This window comes from Vespula pensylvanica, chromosome 2 (genome assembly GCF_014466175.1).
Source record: "Vespula pensylvanica isolate Volc-1 chromosome 2, ASM1446617v1, whole genome shotgun sequence".
NCBI classification, from domain to species: domain Eukaryota; kingdom Metazoa; phylum Arthropoda; class Insecta; order Hymenoptera; family Vespidae; genus Vespula; species Vespula pensylvanica.
This window is the reverse complement of record NC_057686.1, coordinates 3,241,444-3,253,718: the sequence shown is the minus strand read 5'-3', so window position 1 is coordinate 3,253,718 and position 12,275 is coordinate 3,241,444. Positions and strand designations below refer to the sequence as shown.

At 35.8% G+C, this 12,275-nt stretch overlaps 1 protein-coding gene across 5 annotated transcripts in view; it reads right to left on the bottom strand.

Annotated features, from left to right (window-relative positions):
- The window catches only part of LOC122637822, a 231,169-nt gene extending 226,691 nt beyond the window's left edge, over positions 1-4,478 (bottom strand). For 2 of the 5 annotated variants that reach the window (XM_043830218.1, XM_043830220.1), the window contains exon 1: positions 3,485-4,478. The gene's annotated coding sequence lies outside the window, so the exon portion shown is untranslated. The remainder of the gene's footprint in view (positions 1-3,484) is intronic. The other 3 variants (XM_043830222.1, XM_043830223.1, XM_043830221.1) reach the window with 2 other exon arrangements.
- Positions 4,479-12,275: the final 7,797 nt, after the last annotated feature.

Genomic DNA, 12,275 nt, shown 5'->3' with positions numbered 1-12,275 from the left:
GTATCTACGCTCTATGCATAGCTTTTGGCGACAGATTTATAGAGATTTTGCGCCCAGTAAAAAAATCCACCTTCTTTTCCTCTTTCATCTCCCCTTTCTCTTTCTCTTCAACGCGAAGCTCTCTCTTTTTCTTTATTTTTTTTCTTTTTTTTTCAGGATAGAAGACGTCTCCAAGGACGCGTTAAAACCCAACGTTGACGTACGAGCATAGAAGAACGCGTTTCGCGGCCTGGCCGATCTTCGTAAAAAGCTTCGTCGTCTCGTAAAATTTTCAAAGCGTCAACGAAAAGGAGAAAAGATCAGCTTGGAAAGTCTGACATGTGATATTTTTTCGACGGCGAGATAATGATTCGCGAAGGCGAAATATAATCATATTTCTTTTCTATCTCGTCCATATCTCGTTAGTTTTCTTTTTCTTTTTATGTTTCTTGTATGTATCATAAAGGAGCAACGAAAAATCGATCGAAAATCTTTCCTAAAACGTTCGAACCGAAGACATAACGAAATAAAGGGATCACGCGCATATGTAAATCTCTTCCCGAAGCCTTTATCCCGCCATAGCGTCTTTTCTCTCTCCATCTCTTTCTCACACTTTCGCTGGATGCATTCGCCGAGACGACTCGACATTTTTCCAAGGGTCACGTTCGAAGCTGATTTATGTCGACGGGATAACGACGGTGGAATATGTGAAAAGTCGTAAAAGAAATTCGATCTGCCAAAAGAGAAAGAAGAAGGGAAAGGTGGGGGTAGCTCAGAGAAAAGGAGAGATCGGTGTCGCCGTTAAGCGTTATCGTTCGATAGCACCAATGTGACAAATCTTCGTGAAAAATCGGTGAGCCGGCCAATTATGGGCGCGTTCGGCTGGATGCTTCTTTCTGGCTATAGTTCCGAAACTTTATTATCCTTACCACGAGCTCCGATACTTTTCCTTTTCGATGTGGTAAGAATCAACGAGCGGAGAAAAAATATTAGCACGACCCACGAAGATTTCTCTCTTATCGTAGCTTTTAGTCGAATCGTTTTTACGTCAAGAGGAAAAAAAATAAATCTATATATATATATATATATATATATATATATATACTAATCGATTTGACCTTAGCCATCATAATGAAAATTAAAACCAGCGAGATTAAATTCTTTTGATAATTTTCATCAGCGCTCGTCCATAGTTCAACGATGAGACACTCGACGTAGGTATACACACATATATATATATATATATATATATATATATGCGCACACACACTCATGCACGCATTCACATTTATATATATACACATACATACGTAGGTCGCCTTTCGGAGCACGGGCCTGGATCCGGTTCGCCTCTTCTCGTGTCGAAGGAGAGAAAGACGGATAGTACTTTGTGCAGGGAAGAACGAGGGGATAGGAGTACAGCCGACTCGATCGCGATCTTAAGGATCGTTGACCGTGACGATTCCCTGTTCGCTATACTCCTTCGATTATTCCTCGCACATTTCTTCGTCGATTTATACGTGCATGTATCTCCTTTAACGTGAACTGCATCGAATCGTTAAGTAGAACACAAGATCTTCGAAGGTGTTGCATATCGTTATACGATAAATTCAAGGCGTATCAGTAACGCGACCAAGATAACGCATTTCTATGCATTTCGATGCATTTATGGATTTCCATAATAAAATTTGAAATATCGTATACGTCCAACGCACGATTTGAAACGTAAATAAGTTATGGAAATAATTAAAACATTTCTTTCCTCTGATATATAGACGAAGATTGTATTATATAATTTTTGTTAACGTTCGTCTCAGAGATAATATCTATGTACTTATATTTACGAGCGAAATTTACATTCTATCTTATGTTGCGGAGAAACAAACAAAAGGATTTGCTCTCTCTCTCTCTCTCTCTCTCTCTCTCTCTCTCTCTCTCTCTCTCTTTCTTCTCTATTTCTCTCTATTTATCTTTTTCCGACATTTTTATAAGAGAAATCTTAAATATACAATTATTTGTTTTTCTTTTCAACGAGCTATAGATAAAATGCGGTTACGTAAATAACAAGGGTAAATCGATTCGCGAGTAGAGAGATATAAAGAAAGGAAGAAAAGTTTATTCGTTTCTCGTTGATACCTTCGAAAGTAACTCCCTCTTGAACTCGCCCTACGACGAGCATTTCTTTTTCTCCCCTAACCTCGACCTACGACCACAAGGAAGTCCTTACTTCGTTCGACGCAACTTTCAACAAACGAAACGCGCAAAAAACTAATCACGTAGCAATCAACAGGATCGAATAGTAATCGACTTTAAAGACGAAAAAGGCACGAAACGAACGGGAACGCGAACGACGAACATCGAGCGAAAACTTCGAAAATAAAACATCGTGCTTTCTGTTTCAAAAAAAAAAAAAAGAAAAAGAAAAACCAAAAAATAAAGAACGATGAAAATACTCGAAATAAAATCGAAGTTAATCGATTTCGATACATTGTAGAAACCTTCATTGGAATGTTCTAAACGATGGGAATGGGTCATGCTAGACGATAAACGACGCTAACGGTTACAACGTATTCAGGAAAAAAAGAGGAAATAAAAATAAAAGAGAAAGAAAGAAAGAAAGAAAGAAGAAAAAGAAACTGCGGACATCGACGAAGTTCTTGTGGATATAGTAAATAGTCGTTCCGAGTGAAAAAAAAAAAAGAAAAAGAAATAGAAAGAACAACAATCGTGTAATTCTACGAGCATATAGTTTTTCTATGTAAATAAACATTTCTCGTCGTAACTACGTTCTAACGATTTAAAAATGATCGTTGTACTAATTCCAAAGAGGAACACGCAGAAAATCCTTCGCACGTTCATCAGCTGAAATAAATAATTCTTAACGTTCGATCATCGTGATTTTTCCGGATTATCGTTCGAAGCTAACGTTGGGGATCTATAGAAAAGGACGAAATAGAAAGAAAAATAGAAAGGGCGGACAATAAGAATAAAAGATCGGTTTGCTGGAGCCTTCCTTCAGCATGCTGCACGAGATTCCATTCCAAAGTAGTCCCGTTCACACGCTGCAAAGGTAGGATCGAGTCGGGTTACGACCTCGTGTGACACGGACACGGACACGGTACGGCAAGACAAGACAAGGTAGGCCAGCTTCAAAGTTGGCTCCTTGTTCGCGTGCCCCAAGGAAACCTCAACGATGTCTTCTTGCCGACGAAGGCAAGGAGAAGATCGTGAGGGAGGGAGTAAGATAGAAAGAGTGAATAAGAGTAAAAGAGAAAGAGAGAGAGAGAGAGAGAGAGAGAGAAAGAAAAAGAGGATCGTACGGCTAGTTCCATACAAGGTGACTTCTCTCGGCTTCTTCTTTCTCCTTTCTCTCTTTCATCTATCAATCTTCTTATCTCGTCTAACTCTTTATTTAATATCGTTACACCGTATAAACGAAATCAAAGTCTCCACTTTTGTGAGATCGTTAAAGTCACTCGAAAATATATCATGGTGGAACACTCACCTTGAAAGAATATAAGCAATCCCGGAGGAAAAGATTAGTATCCTTTGACCTCTTCTTCTCTCTTTCTTTCTTTCTTTCTTTCTTCCTCTCTCTTTCTCTCTCTTTCTCTTTATATATCTCGTTTTTTTTCTCCCCCTCTCTTTCTCTCTCTCTCTCTCTTTCTTCCCCTTTTCTTCTTTCTTCCTTGTTCACAAGGAACAACGCTCCACGCGCACCAGCTGCGAGACACCAAGAAGCACGACCGTTGAAAAACTCTTAGGAAAACTCGTCTAAAACTTGGCACTCTATCTATCCATCTATCTCTTTCTTACTCCGTTTCTTCTGTCAAAAAACTCGCTTCGGGCTTATCTGACACACCGTATCGTACTATCCACCTCGTGCTCCAAAGCGCATCGCCTCGAGCTGAGATCGTTCTAATGGAGGAAAGGAAGAGGAGGAAGAAAAGGAGAAGGAGGAGAAGAAGAAGGAAGTAGAAGGAGAAGAAGGAGAAGAAGAAAAGATTAGAAGGAACGTTCGAAATCACGTGGTCTCTCGCGTCGCGTTAAACACAAAGCGATCGTTCGAAGAAGCGACGCTAAACTTTTAAAAGGAAGAGGAAAGGGCTAGGGGAAAGGGATTAGATAAAAATGAAGATTTGCCAAGGGAAGTAAGATTAGTTTTCCTACCTCTTCTTTCCTTCTCTTTTCTCTTTTTTCTATTCCATGGAAATGTAATACTTTGCGCGTAGTCACATGGCGCACCACGTAATTGAGGAAAAAAAAAGGAAAACTGCACTCTTTCGACGTTCCTCTTCGTAAACTTATGAAAAACTTGGAATGAAATTAATGTAAAACTTTCGCGGAATTTGAAAAACTATAAGCGTCCGATACTGGATGGACAACGCGCGAAGAAAACGCGTGCGGAGATAGAGGACGCGTAACGCGCGGAAATTGAGCGACGCGCGCGCGACCCACGCGCGATCGAGACTCGGAAAGACTGAAAGCGGAGCGTCGATCGAGCCTCACGCTCGCGACCGATGCGCTCCTTTCGGTAAACCGGTGTACTAATTCTGAGCCGTGAAGGAGTCTCGTTCTTTCTCACTCCCTCCCTCTCGCTCTCTCTGTTTTTCCTTCAGTTCGGCTCCGTTTGTACGAACATTGTATGTAAGTATGTGCGTGTGCGTTGCTTCGACCTCGTGCACTCATTTTCTTCTCTCTTCTTTTTCTTTTACGATCTTTCTTTCCCACTTTTCCCTTAAGATCTTAATTTTTCGAATTTGACGTTTACGAAAAAGAAGAAAAGGGAAGAAACTTTACTGGAAAAACGTCCAAGAAGATTAACGAGAAAAATGATAAATTCCGTTACGCGTTTGATCTGTTCTCTACAAATAATTAATTCGTTGGTATGATATTTTAAGATATTTTCATTAAACGTTTTTCGACAAGAATCGATCGCTAGTTCGAAGTGTACGCGTGTTAAATCCGATAATTACGTTCTCCATTAGGTGTAACTAATCGAAGTTATAAGATGGACGTTAACCTCGAGATACGTATATGTAAATCAAAGACAGTTTTATTTTTCTTTTCTTAAAGAATATATTTAGTATCGAGCGGATGATGCAGCCTTAAATTTTTAATTTATTGCAAATCCTTTCGGAACTTCTCGATCGTCGTATGCCCGTTTTGAGGTTTTTAAAAACTTTCGAACAATCACGACGGAAGTACTTACGTCCTTGGCCACGCGGTGACAACAATCAAAGACTTTTTGATGGTCGCCGTTTATTTGAAAAAGTAGAAAGCGAATGCTGACGCGAAGGACAGAAGGTTGCGAAGTAACGAAACGACTTCTATAGATCTTTTCTACGACTGTAAGTATTATATAAGATAAGAATGTGTTTTTCTTTCAATACTCGTAGGTACACACGTTATGTGTGAGTTATGTGTACATTTGTATATGTGTATGTGTATGTGTGTGAAAGAGAGAGAGAGAAAGAGAAGAAATAACCGGTCTATACTACGAAGGTGAACGGATGTTACAAAAGCATTTTTCTCGAAAAAAAAGAAATAAACAAAATCAAGAGGGGAAATTTAACAATAGTTTCGTTTTTCGACGAAGGCTCACATCGTGTAATGAGAAAAGAAATCTGCATGCAATTTAGAGAAGAGATAATTACATAGGTACACGGCAACAGCTGGTCACGATGCAGTACCTTCTATATAGTTGAAACGATCGATAATGAATATTTCTATACTAGTGCAGCTTTTAGGTAATTGTATGCATTTTGATATAAAATTGATAGTGATATATTATCGGATACGTATATTCACGATTAACACGCTCTAATTATTATATATTAACAAGAAACTTTATAGTATGTCATTTACTATGATTTTATAACAACAATTTTTATATCGTAAATAAATGCAATATGATAAGTACTATACTTAAAAGTATTTACGTAATAAATACTCATAAGTACCTATCTACGTTATTCATAACATAGATTTGTCGTCGAAACGTTTCATTTTAAACGTTTAAGGACATACTACTCGAAAATTTTTGTTTCCTTGATATTCTAACTTGACCGAGTTTGTATACGATTTACATCGAGTTCTGGGAAAACAAACATGAAAAACGAAACTAATCGCGTAAGGCTCGATAATTTATTCCAATTTAAAGGATCAAAATTGCATGGATCCGAGAATCAAAGGAAACAAAGGGCACTTCAAAACGTTTCTCCAACTCTTTTTATATTCCTTATTCGTCTTCTCTTTTCGCTATTTTCTCTTGGAGAAAAAAATTATAAAACGATTTATAATGGACGCTTTGAATAGAATAATTATTTCTGAACTAACGTTAGATCCTGTAACCTATTTCTCTTGGTAACAATTTCATTTTTAACAGTAATTACGAATTACACATTTGTAAAATAAATTTTATTATCGTCTTACATCAACAATCATATCGTCGGATTGAATTATCTTGTTAAATATAATACACTTGTACATGTACATACATACATACATACATATATATATATATATATATATATATATATATATATACATATATATATATCACAGTTTTTTAACTTCATTGACTCAGAAATCGGTATGTATCGGAAACGTGACACGATAAACAAAGGACACAAAAAGCCATGCGTCGAGGGAGGGTGGGATAAGTAATTAAAACTCTAAAGTTCACGTACCGGCGTCTGCTCTTCGATAGACAGATGTTGAAAATCGAGGGTCGAATTAATTGAACGTACCTATTGCCTGCGTACTGTCTCTCTCTCTCTCTCTCTCTCTCTCTCTCTCTCTCTCTCTCTCTCTCTCTTGTTGGCTCTTTTCGCTTCTCTTACTCTCTCTTTGCATTCGGTCCCCATCTTTTGGAGTCACGTGACTTGGAATATAACCAGCTTGTGCTTTCTTCTCTTGTCGTCCAGCTATAGTAAAATACACACAATGAATGGTATTGTAAGCCCTTCGGATTTCCGCTCTTTATAAAGTTCGATAAATATAAGTCGTTGTCGTCGTGGTAGCTATAGTCGTCTTCGTCGTCGTCATGGTCGTCGTTGGCGTCATCATCATCTCCTCAAGGATCGAGACTAAACTAATAAAATTGAATCGTCCGACGAGTAACTAAGGTCGATCACTAATTTTACACATCGCTGAAGAAGATATAAAAGTTTATTTATCACATGGACAAAAATATTGTATATAAAATATTTAGAGAATATAGTGAAAATCAAATATTTCGAATAATTCTAGAAGATTGATCCAAAATTGATTTCTGCAGAGAAAGAAAGATGGATTCTAGAGAGGAATAAAGTTTCATCTACGCGTAACAACTGGGTAGCGATATAAATACGATTTATTAGCATCAATTGAGTTAAATTACGTTTTATTAATTCTACTCTCTCTTTCTCTTTCTCTTTCCCTCTCTCTCTCTCTCTCTCTCTCTCTCTCTCTTTCTCTTTCTTTCTCTCTCTCTCTTGTTGTTATATCCCCTTTGTTGATTGGCGGACTATGAGCGATGTTGTTTTCTTTTTCTCATTCGATCGACATAGTTCCTTTGGATGTGGGTGTAGTGTATCGTATTTCACGATATCTTGATTTTCCAAGTCATGGGAAATATAATTTCGTTGAATTTTAGAAGAAAGAATTCGTTTATAATCGAATTAATATCCGTAGAAATTTTCTTTGTAATAGGAAGCTTTACGAAAGAAAGAAGAATAAATAGTTCAATCATTCAATTTTTTTGTTTGCTCGAACGCTACATTCGTAGTTTAAAAATCTTTATTTATGAAAGGGAATGCATATGAAAAGAATAAATCGGTTTTTCATAGCAATTAAAATTTTAAAAATTACACAGATGCATCCTCACACATGAAGTATGTATGTATTAAGTTAGTCAATAAGTAATACAGATATTTTCAATGTTTTATATCTAACAATAAATGCATTCTGTATTGAACATCAAATATTGGATTCAATATTTTTTACAGAAAATCTCGATTTTACTTATTGATCAATCCAATATATACGACTAATATGGAACAATCGAAGCATTCAAAGCGTGTTTAGATCAACGACAAATCGCATTTACTATAATATTCAATACAATGTATGATTAAAGGATTAAATCGATTGTTTTAAATTTGTGAACATAACTCAAATGAAACAAAGAGGGAGTGATCAAAGTTAGTTTTTGCATTGGAATATCAATGAGGAAATAACTTTGATAATACGAAGTAATAAATCAAAACTTTATAGATACGTACTTTTATGTAGAACTAACAAATCAGTAATGAAATATCTACCAATCGATTTGAAGCACGAATAATTACTTAATAGAAAAAGTATTTGTCGATATTTGCTGTTCGGAAGAAAAACCGTCCAGTCACAGTTTTTCTTCCGCTTGTCGTTCGTGCTCCGACCGACGACGTTACGGTATAGATACGAAAATAAATTACGAAGTGTTTCTTAATGAAACCTTTGTACCAACAGACGTCGTGGTAATTTTTCAAGGCTTGTCTCATACTTGTCCTATGTCGCGACAAGCTAGAAACGAAACGCGAAGAATGACACGTATCCATTTTACGAGACTCGAGTGCAAAATCACTTTAGTTAAGATACAATTAAGTATGTACCGAAGTTAATGTACTACGATGTTGAGAGAAATGTAAAATAGCTAATTTCCTTAATGTAGTAAGTTAATATACAAAGGCATTGTTTAATACACATTGTACATTAAACATGAGTTATAATATTTCTGACAGTTAAGATGTTGTTTGAAAGATGTAGCATTTACATAGACGCATATTATACATGCATATGATATCAAAATATAAATAGCAAATGAAAATAATTTTAATTATATGAAGGAAAGGGCAATTATTGAATTCTTCTCTTTATACGATTGTTTTAAGATTTTCTTAAGATGTTCACATGAGATGATTGCCGATGAATAAGACGCTGATTAACTATACTCGACTTGGATATAGTTTATAACGCTAACTCGTGCATTCACCTATATGATGCAGATTGAAGGAGAAGTTACAAGAACAGAAGTGATCATCTTCAATTAGGAAGTAGTTCACGAATTAAATTGGGATAAGGCCTATCGATTTCATTCATAGACAAAATCTCAAATATTCCTCGTGCATTAGATCGAAAATTAATTGGATAGATCGTATTGGTCACTCATAAAATTAAATTCTATTGATCGACCAAAGTACTGAATTTCGAGGAACATCCTGATATTATATAGTAAGAGCACCAGTTGCTTACAGAAAGTTGCAAATTATCAAGGGAATGTAATTAAGCAAAGAATGTGGATTATTCTGCGCGTATTAAACTCAGGAGTACTTGAAATACCTACCACATGAGTACGACAACGATGTCGAGAGATCCTGTTTCAAATATTTAAATCCGTCCTTTCCGGAAACGATTAATTCATGAAATCAAATAGACAAGATTTATCTAATTATATACTTCATAAAATTATACATTAATGTAATACAATATTCAAAGTCTATAAACGTCTTTTTATGGTCTGTCTTTTTACGAATAGATTACATATAACTTAGAAGTAATCTCATGCTTCATATATACGTTATTAATTTCATATTAGTAATATTATTTTTCATTAGACAAATCTATTAATATGAAATAATTTGAGTTTTTGTTTTAATCCAATGTGTAAGTTTAAAATAGATTTAGAGTAAGCTACGAGGTACCTCGTACATCTATTTCTCAAGTCATAAATAAACCTTTTCGATCAAGTTGTACTCCTTCGACTTTAGCTTGATCTTTTCGTATGTATCATTGATGTATATACCACGTGTACATATATGTTCGATAAAAGAAAAAGGCAAGATAAGATCGTTCGATATCCAGAAAATGAAACTTCGATCGACCATAAGTTGAAGTAGCCTTAGACTTGATTTTCGTAACTCCCTGGAGTATAACGTGTGCATCGTTTTCAGGCGTCCCATGCGGCCAGTAGTTGGATCATACTCCATGCATGAGATTAGAAAATGAAAAGGTTCTATTTTCGACTGTTATCCTAGAATTATGTTGCAATAACTGCATGATCGAACGCTATATGGTATACTCCAAAATAAAAAAATAAGAACTGTTCCACATTAGGATCTGCGGTTATTATGGTACATTGTTTTTTCTTTCAATACTCTACGACTCCATTTTTCTACCCCCTATTTCTTTGTTTTTCTCTTTATCTTTTCACGTGAGCAGTTTTTTTTTTTTTTTTGAAAGCCACGTAACGAATGTTTTTCCGAAGAATGTATCGTGCCTCGATCTCTGCTAGAATTTATTCACGAAAATTCTTTCGTATGTCTTTTGTCATATTCATATAAACGAGAAAAGCAAAGAGAAAAGAAAAGAGGAAAAGAAATAGAAAAAGAGAGAGAGAAAGAGAAAGAGAGAAAGAGACGAAGAAAGCACAGAATGTACATTTGCTGTGTGCAAATAGTAGGTTTCTCGATGCATGTAATCCAACATAAGCATAAGTCATTACATCCTACTATTCTATATTTGTATATTCGCTCACATATATATAGAATATGAACACAAACGTTCGCATGTACGCATATACACAATATCTTGACGTTTCTGACTTGATTTCTCCGAGCACCCAACCCTTTCCTCTCTTTTTCTCCTTTCTCTATCTATTTCTTCTTTTTCCTTTTCTTTCTCTCTTTCTCGCTCTAAGGACCAGTTCGTGAGTATCCGCAGTGCCGTTTGATTATGCGCCATAGCCGGGAGGCTCGATGTTTAATTTCTTTGTCCATGAGATAGGCCGTGAAATGTGTCGCGGTAAAGAAAAAAAAAAAGAAGAAAAAGAAAAAGAAAAAAAAACAGAAAAGAAAAAAAAGGAGACAGAGAGAAAAATTTCAACGGGCACAGGTAGGCGTATAAACGGCACATGCGAGGAATCCGCGTGTTTCCCGTTCTATATTGCTTTTCTTTGTTATAAAACCATTGCCGTATTTCTACTCTTTTCTTCGATTTTTGAAATATGCCTTCTTTCCTTTTTTCTTTTTTCTTTTTCCTTTTTTTTATTTCCCTTTATCTCTCTTAATGACGAAAGTAGACGGAAAACCGACTTCGTATTAGTCTTTTCTTCGATATATGTACATGTACGTATCGCCATTAAACTTCTTCAAATTATATACCATATGACTTTTAATCGTCTATCTCATGTTCCAAATCCGTCAAAAATATTTATGACAGATGATTTTATAAGAATATATTAGCCTTATTATCATATACTTGTGAATATTCTTTCAAATTTATTATCTATTCTCCTATTTAAATCATTCAGTGATTAGTTAATATAATCGTCGCTCTTATACGATCGACGTGACCTATTGGAAACTTTTCGTAACACCGTCACGAATCTGCGAAATATATTTTATCGGAATTCACCTTATTATCTCTCTTTATTGTTTTCATATTATCGTAGGAGAAAGAAAAAGAACTTGCGTCGAAATTATTGTCAGTTTCCAAAGCTTGGTGGAATGATATTAACGTTGAATGGCTCGAACCTGCTTCCGCATACGTAAAGAAATGCTGACAGTGCGTGGATGTATTCTAAAGCGTTGTCGCTTATATACATGCATATACAGATGATAAAGAGAGTACACCTGTTCTTTGATTTGTCAGCACTTTGACGATACAATAAGCTATCCATGGGGTTTTCCAATATCGTAGTCTTTTTATTTCTTATCACGTTATATTATGTCTTCTTCCATCTCTCATTCTCTGTCTCTCTCTCTCTCTCTCTCTCTCTCTCTCTCTCTCTCTCTCTCTCTCTCTCTCTCTTTCTCTCTCTGTCTCTCTTTCTTCATTTCTTTGTTCGTCTTCATTTTCTATTCCTTTCTATTTTTTTTTTTTTCATTCACAAAATTCCGATTACAGGAAGAAAGAATTCATTTGAAAGAACAATATAGCGACGTTGTTGTTCTCTGTCTAGAAAAGTTCTTGTAGATTTTTACTTCTTAGTAAGGCTGTTAATATCAAAAGCAGACTCATTCTTTCTACCTTTAATAAATAATGTCCCCTCCCCCAAGGTTTAAAAGGTGGTGTGCCGCTGGTAGAGTTACACTTCTTTTCTTTTATTTCTTATTCTTTATCAGATAGAGAAGAAAAAGTCGACCGGTCGCAACGTTGTCCGATAGTTTTCTCGACAAAGATTTCAAGACAAAAGATTTGGTCTTTTCAGTTTTTAAATAAAAGCTCACGAGATTAAGGCTGTTCATCAACTCCCTGGTTTTATAATGATTTAC